Genomic DNA, 13,781 nt, shown 5'->3' on the forward strand with positions numbered 1-13,781 from the left:
AAATATTTTAATGTTTAAATTGTTTATCTAAAGCCCCCAGTCAATTTCCTAAAGGGTAAATAAGACAAAGTAAATTGCTTCTGTGTAACACCCAATCTTATGTTAGAGAGTAAAGCTATTAAACTGGCATGTATTAATCAGTAATCAATGTGTTGGTTCCCATACAGGTGTTTGTGTGTGTCAGAACATAGTAAGTATTCCCTTTGCTGATAGCTGGTTTTAAAAAGGTCTACCTATGATTTTGATGGTCCAACAATTTTATTTGGAAGGTAATTCAAGGTATTTTCCACAAGTTATTTCTACAGAAACTATAGTGAGTTTTGTGCATCTATACTTTTTCATTGTAAACATTAGCCAAAGTCATTATTTTGAGCAATGTGTTTGTACATTCTGCAAAATTCAGGAACTGTAAACCGAAATAAGTTCCACAAAGAAGAGGTGAGCTGGAAGATATTCCGGAGGGTGTGCCTGTGTTCTCATGTAGTTTTCACAGGTTCCAGCAGCTTGTCACTATTTCCTCTTTTCACGGATGGGAAAGTTGAGGTTCAGAGAGCTTAAGCTGCCCATCAATGCTAAAGGTGCCCATAAACAGTTCTATTGTATTTTACTAAAATTGACTTATTTAGCTATTAGTTGGTGTTTTAAAGAATCAAGAGCCTACTCGATTACTCCTGTTCATAATCTTCTCGTCCAAAGTCTGTCCTAGCATTTTATTTCTTAAGAATACTGAATAAATATTTGCTAACTGTTATGTGCTCAGCCCCTCTAATTGCTTTCATTTCGAAAGGAGAAAAGGTGGTAACTCTGGTTTGCCCAGATTAAGAGAAAGAATAGTGACAGTGCCTTCCAGATAAAGTATCGTCATTCCCTCATCTCAATAACATCAAGTGCATTTAAACTTCCGTAATTTCCATGTATTTCCATTCGACTTCTTATCTTTCTAAAGTAGGCACATTAATATTTTACAGCTCAATAATATTTTGGACCCCATCACCCATATTTTAGTACTATTTCTAAAAGATTTTATTTATTTATTTGTGGAGAGAGGGTAAGGGAGGGAGAAAGAGAGGGAGAGAAATAGCAGTGTGTGGTTGCTTCTCGCATGTCCCCACTGGGGACCTGGCCCTCAACCCAGGCATGTGCCCTGACTGGGAATCAAACTGCCTGTCATTTGGTTCACAGCCCACGCTCAATCCACTGAGCTACACCGGCCAGGGCTTATTTTAGTACTATTGATACCCTCACAAATAATATCACCTCATATTGTAGCAAATCAAGTTTTCTTTCTTTTTTTCACTTATTTAGTCTGGAAGCAATTTAATAATTTCCATCAAAATAGTTCCTTGGAAGGTCATCCCAGCCACCATTACCTACCTGAACAAAAGGCCTTATTCACTTTTCATTCTATTTTCAGAAACACAATTTCCTAGATTTGTGTTGAAAACCACGATTACATAATTGAAGGCCATCGTGAGCCTTCCAATTACTACTGCTTTTTACCAGAAAACAAGGGGAAATTGTCTTAGATTATCGATATTATTGATGGCTTTAATCACATTTCTCTAAGTACCTGAAATATTCAAAATAAGTGGTTGATTTATTCTGACTCAGTAGCAACTAACCACATAAGTGTTTATTAGAATAGTGTTCTTGCATTCTGTAGAAATGTAAGAATTCAAATTGACTTTCACTTCAGTGACTGGCTTTTACACATGAAGCTGGGGAGTTTTTTAAAGTGTTTTTGATACAGCAATTTGTAGGGCAATGCCATGTTTTCCCTTTTTGAAACTTTCTGGGACTTTTAGCTTTTCAGATGGCCCTATAATGTAACCCTATTTTCCCTCATACAGAGAAGAGTGCTTTTAGTGGTTAGTGGTCACTTACTTAGTGGTTCTCAATATCAACTTTTCATTAAGTACTGACCTTTTATTTTTACATTTAGAAATAATTTCAGTTTAGACATTCCATTCCTCTGGGAAATTTCACCAGTGCTTTTATACAAAGATCTAAATGTCCATTATAGTTTTTTCTTTTACACCTACTCAGGAAACCTATTGTTGATTTCTTGGCTTATGTTGTTTGACTTTCGGTTCTTTGCGTGTATTTGATCATCCTTTCAGTATTGAATACTGCCCACTATTATATTAATTCTTTGGTCCGATGGCCAGATGAAGTTTCTTGGAGTCATTTTCCTTAGCCCTTCTATGCATAAATCAACTTTACTCTTTTTTTAAAAGATTTTATCTATTTATCCTTAGAGGGGAAGGGAAGGAGAGAAGGAGAGAAATATCAATGTATGGTTACCTCTCATGTGTCCCCCGCTGGGAACTGGCCTGCAACCCAGGCATGTGCCCTGACTATGAATTGAACTGCAATGGTTTGTAGTGCTCACTCTCCACGCTCAATCCACTGAGCTACACCAGCCAGGGCCATCTTTACTCTTTTAAATGAAATTTTTTATTAAAATTAATAGGTTTAATTTAAAGAAAAAATTTAAATTGGTTAGTTAAGAATTTTGACAGTCACTATGAATCAGTGCGTACAGACTCTGTATTAATAAAATTTCCCTGTTTGCTTTGACCTTTATTTTCCTTTATTCAATTGAACAGATGTTTTTTAGTGCTTATATTGTACTAGAATGTGTAGAAGATAAAAAATGAAACATAAATTTTTCCTTCTGGGTGCTCTTTGCTTAGAGGGGGATTATATATATATGGAAAATAATTATACTCTTTGCAAATGTATGATCTTTCAACTTACTAGCTGTAATAGTTAAGGTAATAGTAGGTGCTGTAACAAATAGATGCAGAAATATCAGTGGCTCAGTGAAATAGATCTTTCTCTCTTACAGACTCCAGTCAGCATAAGGATGGGGTGGCATTTGGGATTCTGACCCATACATCATTCAGGGTTCGAAGGGATGTCAAGTGGGGCTTGATATCCAAGAGGAAGATGGGGGAAAAAACATATTAATATGGGTGTTCTTATGGGCCAGACCTGGGAGGTGTACACATCACACTAGGTTCTGTTGCCGCCAGTGTTGGGTGAATTGTGTCTCTGCCAAATTCACATGGTGAATTTTTACCCCCAGCACCTCAGAATATAACATTTTTGGCAATAAGGTTATTGTAGATGTGAGCAGTTAAATTGAGGTCATTTTGGTGTGCAGCAGGCTTCTGATCCAGTATGACTGGTGTGCTTTTAGAAAGAGGCTGTTTGGAGACAAATATGCAAGTAGAGAGGATACCATGTCGACATGAATTTAAGGATCAGAGGTCAGCCTGATGCCTCTGCAAGGCAAGCACTTCTACAGATTGCCACAACCAGAGCAGCTAGACAGGAGGCCTGGAGCACACTCTCTCTCACAGCCCTCAGAAGGAACCAGCCCTGCCAACACCTGGATCCCAGGCTGCTAGCCTCTCGTACTGTGAGGTGACAAGTTGCTATTGCTGAAGCCCCCCTTTGGAGCCAGGACCAGCACCATCCCCACACGGCCACGTCTAAAAGTGAGGGACCTAGAAACGGTAATCTAACTGTTTACCGAGGAGGAAGGGAAACAAGCAGCGTTGTCTCTGGCACAGTTGGCCCTTCCGGCCACCTAATGCCCCTTGCACCCTTCCTCCACATACAGAACCCACTTGTACACTCTCCAAGAGAGATTACAGGAAGTCCCGTCCAATCACTGCAGCAGTCTGAGAGTCCATGGTCTCTAGATGGTGTGGTGTCCTTGATTAAATCTGGGTGATGCCCTTCATGGTCTGCTGACCTATCAGACATAGAATTGTCACCTTCCTCACCTTTCCACCTTCTCCATCCCACCCACAACTGGTCAGGATTCAGTCTGGACTCAGAAACTACATCAGCTATACTAAAAGAGAGAATTTGATGCCAAATATTAATAACTAGGCTTTGAAGAACTCTGAAGTTGAGATAAGAACTCTAAGTGGGTCACAGAAGTAGCAGCCACCACCACGAGGACAGAGGGAGGGACGGGGGAAAGGTTTGAATTGTCCCCTTCAGAGGCTTGGGGGAGAGGCTTGGTGAAGCTGAAATGCAGAATTCAAAGTAGAGCTCCCCTCAGCTGCTGCTGGCGTATGTAAGTGGGGGTGGGGGCGCCTGGGGTGCTGGGGCCACACCGCCTCAGGAAGGAGCATCACTCAGCTGCTGCTGGTGCCCCTGAGGACTTGAGGGAAGCTGGTCCTGTGGGGCAGGAAGACCTGCAAAGTGGATGCAACTGCTGCTGCTGGAACAGACAGTGGTGCCTGTGCGAAGAAGACATGAGGCTGAAGTGGCACAGACGTAACAAGCACCCGCTAACTGTAGTGTCTTCTTTCTTCTGGATCTGGTAGGTGGTACATCCACACCCAGTTTCCAATGGCGAAGCCAACGCAGGACAACTGACATAGATCTCCCATTCAGAGAAGAGAGGAAGGCAGGACATGCAGCAGACCCTGGGACATAGCCAGTGGAGTGATTCAGAGTCAGGTGGGCAGAGTACATGGAGACTGCACGGCAGGAGTGAGGGAAGTTTCTTAATGAGACCCCCATGCTACAAGATGGGAGGAAAACGATGCCCGTTTCTGTCGGTGATCCCCAAGGTCAGCCCTAGGGAAGGTGACTTAGTGGGACAGGTGGGGCTCAGGATAGAGTCATGCCATGCTCATGGTTCCTTGCACTGAGAGGATACAAAGCAAAACCAGCAAAGAAAAAAAAACACACGAAACAACAGTGTTCACTGACAGACGAATGGAGAAAATAATGGATATATACACGATGGAATATTATTCAGCCGTAAAAAATGAAATGTTGCTGTTTGTGGCAAGATGGATGGACCATGAGGGCATTATGTTAAGGAAAAAGAAAAACAAATATTGTACAATCTAGCATACATGTGAAATATAAAAAAAACAGAAATGAGCTCGTAGATACAGAGAACGGATTGGTGGTTGCCGGAGGTGGGAGGTGGGGGGTGGGTGCAGTGGGTGAAGGTGGTGAAAAGGTACAAATTTTCAGTTACTAAAAAATAAAACAGCACCTGGGTGAAGTCAGGAGGAACCCAGGTCCAAGCTTTCAAGAGCCCTCCTCCAGTGGATTCATACAGAATCTTGCTCAATTTCCCCAGCGAGGTGCGAAAATCCATGCTAAATGTCTAGCAGGGAAACGCAAAGTAGAGACAAAGTGCTTGTGATTTTTACTGCGCACTGGTCTTGTACCCGCCCTCTGCCCCCAAATTTCAGTCTCCCAGAAGGGAAATAGGTCCTTGGCATAAGCCATATTGTTTGATAATTTTTATTTTTAAATATTTTATTCACTTATTTTTAGACAGAGGAGAAAGGAGGGAGAAAGAGAGAGAAACATCAATCCATTGCTTCTCACACACACCCTGACCAGGGACTATACCCTGCAACACAGGCATGTACCCCAACAGGGAACTGGACTGGGAGCCTTTTGCTTTGCAAGATGACTCCCATCCAGCTGAGCCACACTGCTCAGGGCTGTTACACAAACATTTGAGACATAGCAAGTCGTTCTTATCAGGGAATGGTGGGGACCTTGCAAACTGGCCTTTTTAGGGTTGCTGTTTCTGCGCTGCTGTAGCTGTATTAACTAACCCTCTGCACACCTTCCAAGTTGTCACACGTAACAGATGATCTGAATGTTCTTCTATCCATATTTGCAGCCTCTCTGATAACAATCTCTTTACCTCCCATTACTGAACCACTAAGCAGTATCACATGGTTTAGGTTTTTGCTTGGCTTTAGCCTTATTTTTAAAAAACCTAATTTTGTATCAGTTCAGACTCAGTCAGGAAAACAGAAGCGGCTTGAAGTGTTTCCACAAGAGATGTATTTGCAGACCAGTAGTTAGTAGAGCAAGTTAGGTGCCCATAAATCCACGGGAAAGGTATGAGGATTTAACGTTAGAAAGGTTGCTTCTCAATTTTGGGTTCATTTCTGGTTTTCAAGGAGTCCAGAGCCTGAAAGATCCCTAGGACACAAGACTGGTCCCAGCTGCCTGTGACATAAGCGCTGATAATTGCCTGGAAGCAAAAAAATCCCCTATCTGCCAAAATCCCAGTTCTTTCAGCATTTACTGGAGAAACAATAATTTGATTTTTGCTTCTCTTTTGCTTTCAGAATTCATGCGAGAGACTCTCATTAATGTGTCCTGATGTCAGGGATTCTTGGAGATTTGGCTCCAGTTTTTCAACTCCTGTAATAAAGTCAATAAAAGGGAGAAAATGACAAATTACCCAAAACAATTTAAACAGTAGTTTTTATTTTTAAGTATATGTGTACTCACTATATTTGTATTCGTATGCTTGATAAAATGAGAATTCTTCAGTGTTAATGGAATAAATTGCTTTTAAGAGTGAGTAAGCCTGTCAATGAATTAAATGATACCTAATGGAAAAGTAGGTAAAATTTAGATGATTATAAGAAAATAAAATGTTATATAAAGTCAAATTAAAATACATTAGTGTACTTCATAAAACTAACTCTGCCAATGGAAAGAATTATAAGCAACATATTAATGGAAGTGCAATTGTGAAAATAGACCTAAAATATTCATATATTAATGGGAAATTATATTTTTATAGAAATGCAAAGTAGTAATCAATTTATGGAATTATTTCATGACTGATTTCTAGTGTAAGTATTTTAAAAAATTTCTTCATTTGGCTTCTAATTGACTTATTTCTTTCGACTTATTTCTTTTTCTTATTTCATTTTGACTTATTTCTGTAATCTTTTTTTTATTCTCACTGAGGACATGCTTACTGATTTTTAGAGAGAGGGGGAGGGAAAAAGAGAGGGAGGAAAACGTCAGTGTGTGAGAGAAGCATTGATAGGTCGCCTCCTGTACGGGGGTCCGGCTGGAACCAAACCCACAACCCAGGCCTGTCTCCTGACAGGGATCAAACCATGACTTTTCAGTTCACGGGATGATGCTCTAACCAGCTGAGCCGCACCAGCCAGGGATCTATAAATTTGTTATCATAGTTATAAAAACGTGTGTTATTTTGTGTACGTAGGAGTTTTCCAGAGACGCTATACGCAATTCCCATGGAAGTCAGTGGTCATTTGCATACGTCAAGGAAGCATTTTCACTTGCTCTGTCCAGTGGTCTGGGACGTGGGCTCTGCCATCTTTAATGGAACGAGTGGTTGTGCCTGTGCTCGATGCTCTGTGTGCCCGTCAGTTTGCTTCCCCCTCCCCCTCTGTGTGCTGTGCCCTGGGAAGCAGACCACTGCAGATCACCCCCCTGGCTTTTCTTGCCCTTGGCTTCCAGTTGGATTTACCCAATGGGAGGTGCAGGCAGCAGGGGATGGGAGCGTGGGGAAAATTGGGGGGTATTTTTATTTTCGTAGGCAGTTTACTAAAATCCTGTTGATCACCCTTCTTTGTAGAATTATTCTCTCTAGGTTTTGGTGACTGTGCCACCCCTGGATTTTTCGGGCACCAGGGTGATAAAGGCTCCCCCAGGGGACCTAATCTCTTGCCTAAATCCCATCCACACCTTCATACTTCCTCCGTGTTATTAAACTGTCTTCAGTTAGTGAGTTCCAATATGTGTTCTGTTTCTTTCCAGAACTTTGATAGTAAAATGCCCACTGTAAACTCTGCTATAGAAAAAATACTGTGACTACTAATGTAGATATTGGGGTTCTGATAAAGCTGGGCTTCAGCAGTCTTCCAGATTTATGACTGAAGGTCTCTGTGAGCTCATCTGGTTGAAACCCAGTATACAATATAGCTAGTATTTAAACGTATTAATTAGTCTCTTATTTAATCAATGCACTAATATCTTCTCACCTCTTACATGTGCCACCCTGTGGTTGGTTCAGGTAAGAGTATAGTATGATGTATGGCGACTGCCCGTGAGGTGCTTACTCTCTTAGTCTTTCTGACTCTCATTTTCAGTCCCCGTCTGTCACTAGTATAATGAGCCAGCCGTATTGTGTGTACAATGATATTTAATATGCTAATTAAATAATGCACCTTATTCTACACGAAATAATATAAATATAAATAAAAAACCTTGTTTATGCTTTCCCCCAGATAGTAAATGAGTTATGAAATCAGCACATTAATTCCTATTACCTTTTCTCAGCCAAGCTTCCCATACTAGAAACAAGAAATTATGGGGAAGGAAAAAGATACAGTATTTTATTAATTAAAATGAACTGTACTGTGCCATTTCTACACCTCCTCCCAAGGTCAAGTGCAGCACAAACTAGGGAGGAGATATTTTTTGTAGTATTCTCGTCCATGCATTTTGAACACCTCCAGAAAAATTTATCAATCTCTTCTATGTGTCAACTTCACTGGCTTAACTATGAGATTCAAGCTTTATTGGGTCGTTTTCTATTAGGTGAAACACTGGTTGAGGTATAAAATGCAATGGGTAGTTTTCCAGTAAATTTCTACACTAAGAACTATTTTCCTTAGAGAAGATTGCCAAAAATGAAGGCTAAGAGCTTAAAGTTGCCTATTTTCCTCCCTTTCTCCCTGTCTCTACATGCAGCCTCCACTTTACTACATTCAGTCACTCACAAATGTCCTGTAGATAGGATCTTCACAATATCACACCCCTTAATCAGCCAGATGTTTGCTGACTGATGCACTCCCTAGCTGCTTGGGATACATCCATGAGTACCTCTCACATCTCTGCTTTCACAGAACATTCCAGCAGGGAGAGTTGATGAATAATGAACATACTTATGCACTATGTCAGAAAGCGAAAAGTGCCATGAAGGAGGGCAGAGGGTTTCCTGAGGTATTGGGTGGCTGCAGGAGGGCTTAACAAGATGCCACTTGAACCAAGATGGGAAGGAGGCAAGAGTGCCAGCCATCTGTGGAAACTGTGTCCCAGACATGTGGAATGACCTATGATGGTCCAAAGATCCGACTGAACTTGGCCAATTCAAAGGACAGGAAGTATGGCTTAAGTGTGGAAGGCTGCAGAGGGTGAGAAAAATGGAGAGGAATAACAAGTCAGATCCGAGGGATAAGGAGGGCTAAGATTATTTAGGACCGTGGGGGTCATTTAAAGAATTGGGGCTTTTCCTGAGTGCAGTGCAGAACCATCGAAGGGTTTTGAGCAAGGAGTGATGTGATCTGACTTATGTGTTATAAAGAAAAATTGGCTGCCAGGCTGGGAGCTGAATGTGGAGGAATAAAGGTAGAATACTCAGGAGGCTACTGTGGTGATACAGTCGATGCATCGATGACTTGGGCTAGAGGTGTGGCGGCGGAGGTGGCAGGGAAAGGTTGGATTCTGAACCTGTGTCCAAGGTACAGCTGGAAGAATTTACCGATAGGTTGGATGTGGAACCTCAGAATTAAGGATGACCTAAGGATTTTTGCCTGAGCAACTGGCAAAAGTTTAATGGATCACTTGTTATTATAATTTATGCAAAACTATTTGTGTGAGATTTGCGTATAGTAGTGTATGTAACAGTGAATATACAAGTATTCTAATAATAGTAATTACAGTCAGCATTCATGGACCGTTTACTATGTTCCAGTAACCATTTGAAATGCTTTACTTTTTTAAAAAGTATTTTATTTATTTATCTTTAGAGGGGAAAAGAAGGAGAGAGGAAGAGAAACATCAATGTATGGTTGCTTCTTGTGCATCCCCTGCTGGGAACTGGCCCCTTGCGGGGAACTGGCCTGCAACCCAGGCATGTGCCCTGACTGGAAATCGAACCGCAATCGTGTGGTTCGCAGGCCCGAGCTCAATCCACTGAGCTACACCAGCCAGGGCTTGAAATGCTTTACTTTTACACATTACTCCAAACCAGTGGGATGGTTGCTGATATTCAGGACTGATGTTTGCAGAGCTCAGGCTGCACAGTGGAACTGGTCGGACCACAGCACTAACTTGGGTCACTCAGCTCTACGGCTTGCCTTCATAGTGCCTACAATGTTATTTAATTACATTTTTAAGAGTCTCAGACTCCATATCCATACTATCTCCTAAGATTAAATCTCAAGAAATAGGCTAATAATTTGATGATTATATTCTAATTTTTTCATTGGTAATAGAAGAAAAAATGTTATTTAGTCTATCAATCATCTCAAAGTCCCTAACTTCTATTTAAGTATTTATATGGAAATACACGCTACTATAATTTATTGCTGTTTTACTTTAATTACTTTCCAAAATTAATAGCTTTCATGTACTTCTTGAAAAGACAGAATTGTTATTCCTTGATTGTCATTATCATGATGAAAATCTCAGCAGATAATTAATAAAGCTTTTGTGGTAACAAATATGAGAATGAAAGAAACCAGCTGGAGAAACTACAACCATCTTCACTCAGCCATCAAAATGAAATTATAATTTTAATGAGCCTTAAAATGATCCATTTAGCTGTAAAGGGAGTAAACCATACCTCATTTGATGTTTCTTCACAGCAGATGAACCCAGTGTTACGCAGGCCTGAAAGCGCCCATCATTTGTCTTTGATGCATAGACTGAGGCGTGTAGGTTTTAAGGAAAATTTCAATAGATTTTTTTACTGTTTAAAAATATCGGTAAAACTGAAAAGAGAACCTTTTTGGGTGGGTTACTTTTTGATCTTTTGGTGATCAAAAGATCACCAAAGATCTTTTGTCTTCAGTGACACACACACCATATACACAAATACATACTATGCATGGAAACCAAGCAAATTAAAAAAACACAATTTTTGAAGGTCTGACTTTTTCAAAGACGTTGACAGATTTTAGCTTGAAAGAGAAAATTCCACTCTGAAAATAATCTATGTTTCAGAATTAATTCATGAACTATCATGCTTAATTTTATTTATACCAATGACTTACTGAGTTTGGGGAAGTCCAACAGTCGTTTTGTGCTTTTGCTTCCCAACTGCAGTATGAGTGCATTGGATTCAGGGGTCTCTAAGAACTTTGCTACTTTGGGATTGATCCGTCAAAAGTCATTTTGTTGTTCCTTCTGGCCCAGTGACTGCCCCACCGTGGTGTAGTGTATGATATTTGCACAGCTGAAATCACAGTATTTAATTAGCAATTGTGGTGATGATATTATCAAGTATTTTATTTGTCTCTTAGTTCCTGGCCTTCTCACTGAAAATTGAAAAGTAAATTGAACATTTCATCAAAATTTTCTCAGGTAGTAGATAATAAGATAATAAGATAACGATACATAAAGTGGCTGGCACTATCTATGATATATGTGTTCATTAAGTGATACCTATTATTGTCATTAATAAGGACTATTTAGAGTGCTAAACTTCAATCTCTGACATAGAAGAGATGAGTCATTGTTTTTACAAATTATCTATTGATATATTCAAATGATTGAATGTGCTTTTTCATGTTCTACAAAAAGGATCATGACAATGCTCATTTCTTTCATGTATTTTCTTCATCACACTGTCATTTATAATAACCCACTTACCAGCTGTTCATGAGTGATGCTTGTTTAGGTCAGAAGAAAATATCCTAAAATAATATTTGAACTCCACATTTTCCTGGATTTGTTTGACTGTTTGATGTGTTCACATGAAAACATCCATGTGGGTGTCATGGATGCATATTAAGTAATTTTGTAGATCACAGTTATGCAATAGGTTAGTACTATCCACTAACCTATTGAGAATGAAAGAAACCAGCTGGAGAAACTACAACCATCTTCACTCAGCCATCAAAATGAAATTATAATTTTAATGAGCCTAAAAATGATCCATTTAGCTATAAAGGGAGTAAACCTTTAAGCAATAGTGTTATAGGCAGGAAGTCGCATTTAGTTCTACTTTTGTTTCATTCTGCATAGAATAGTTGTCAACATCTATTTTACAAATAGTTTTAAAACTTTGAAGCTTGCACTTCAGTTTTTTGCATTGAAAGAAATAAATGTCAAGACTATCTCAGGGAGTTGACCTAAATTGTGTGCCACATAAGCGACCCCTCCAATAATCCTACCTGGTCCTTCAGGGATTTCCCAGCGTGGGTGAATTTACATACACAGCCATAGCTGAAGACTTTCACTTAGAAAGGGAAGAACAGAGGTTCACGGAGGAATGCTGTGGGTGTGTTCTTAAGGACCCTAGGGTAGGGTTTTTTGTTGGTTGGTTGGTTTTGTCATTATCTCCTCCTCTCTTTTACTCCTGTGTTCCCTTTTTTTTCTGAGGTTGGGGGTGGGGTATGCTGGGGACCAAATGTTTTGACTTGTAGCAGAATATCTGTAATTCCAGGGGTGAGCAAAATCAATTTGGGCCAGTGAGGAGTCCAGTAAAAGGGACCCATCAGAGACCATTCGGTGTTGCTGGGTTACGTAGTAGAGATTGCAGGGTGGAGGTGGAAGAATAACTGAGGAACTAAAGTGTACAGTCCTATGTGATAAAATATATATGGCATAATTCCCAAAAGGAGCATACACATTTTTATTTCTTCCCTACACCACAATTAGGTTTAATGATTTGTCACTGGATTTTTAGTTTTCGTTAGAACTGTTTGAATGTTGATTCTAAATGTAGTTTAGGAATGAGGGGGGGAAAAGTCAGAATCATGTCTTTACCCCCATAAAATCCATTCCAAGGACAAACTTTATTTCCTAATAGAATTTTTTAGGAGGAGGCTCTTTTAATTCTTCTTTTAAGGGTTTGAGTTTTATACATGCACACATGATATTTTTTATCTTTGAAATAAATTGATCATAGAAAACATCAAGGGTTTTTAGGAGCATGGCCAAGAAATTGGATTTTAAAAGATTCTGTGTGTGCTAATTAAAAAAAATTAAAACAGTTTAAACAAGGTACTGGTAAAAACAGAACCACTTAATTGCCTATATTCATCTTTACAAATACCTCCACTGGCAGAACATATAAAAAGTATTCAGCATTATCTTATATTTAATTTTAAAAATAAGTATTGGTTTTGCCCTTTGAGGAAAATTTTATAATTTTCTGCTCTAGCTGATAAACTATTAAGACATCTGTTCTGCTCCTGTACTGAGGAGCAGCATAACATTGTTGACATCGATCTTTTTTTCTTCAAATGTTTTAACAACTTCCCTCTAAGGTTTTATTGTCCTTGTGGTCAGAGTTAGTACGAGCTACTGTACCTGAAAATCAATATTTAGCTTGTAACGTATAGCAATTAATAAATAATTTTCTTTATCAACGGTTAGTCCTTATATCATTAATCAAAAAAGGTTAGGTATTCTGTTTGTTCCTTTATACAGCATAATCTGTGATGAATTCATTAAAGCAGAAATGAAGAAAGTTTTTCACTTGATATGATGAGAACAACAGTGTGTTAATGATTATTTAAAAATGATTCCTTGTCCTAGGCTTTAAAAATTGTTTCAACACAGTTCATCTGACCTAACACGCGTAGAAAGAAAAGGCAGCAAATATCTTTGCACTGCTCACCCTATCGGGCTCTGTGTAAGGGTTAAGAAAGTTGAGCATTTTATCTCTTTTCATTTTTGGCCAACCCACCTTGGCCAACAGGGAAAATAACAGGTAAATTATCAGATAAATGCCGATCTTCTCTCTTTCTTTCCTGCCTCTCTTGGGTGTCTCCGCTCCAGGACATGCAGTGTGTAATGCACCTTTGCCTTATCATGGGTTTACAGGCCCGTTTGGCAACATAGTTCAACCAGATTTCCTTTGAAGTCCTGGGTGCATGTCTTTAACATAAAATTAACGCTGTTATGCAGTAAGCGACCTGCAACACAGCCACGCAGTCACCACATGAGGTGAAGATCAGGCAAGGGCCCATTAAGGGGGAGCAAAACGAGGC

The sequence above is a fragment of the Sturnira hondurensis genome, unplaced genomic scaffold (assembly GCF_014824575.4).
Source record: "Sturnira hondurensis isolate 20B ecotype Veracruz unplaced genomic scaffold, ASM1482457v3 Scaffold0003681, whole genome shotgun sequence".
In the NCBI taxonomy this organism is placed as follows: Eukaryota; Metazoa; Chordata; class Mammalia; order Chiroptera; family Phyllostomidae; genus Sturnira; species Sturnira hondurensis.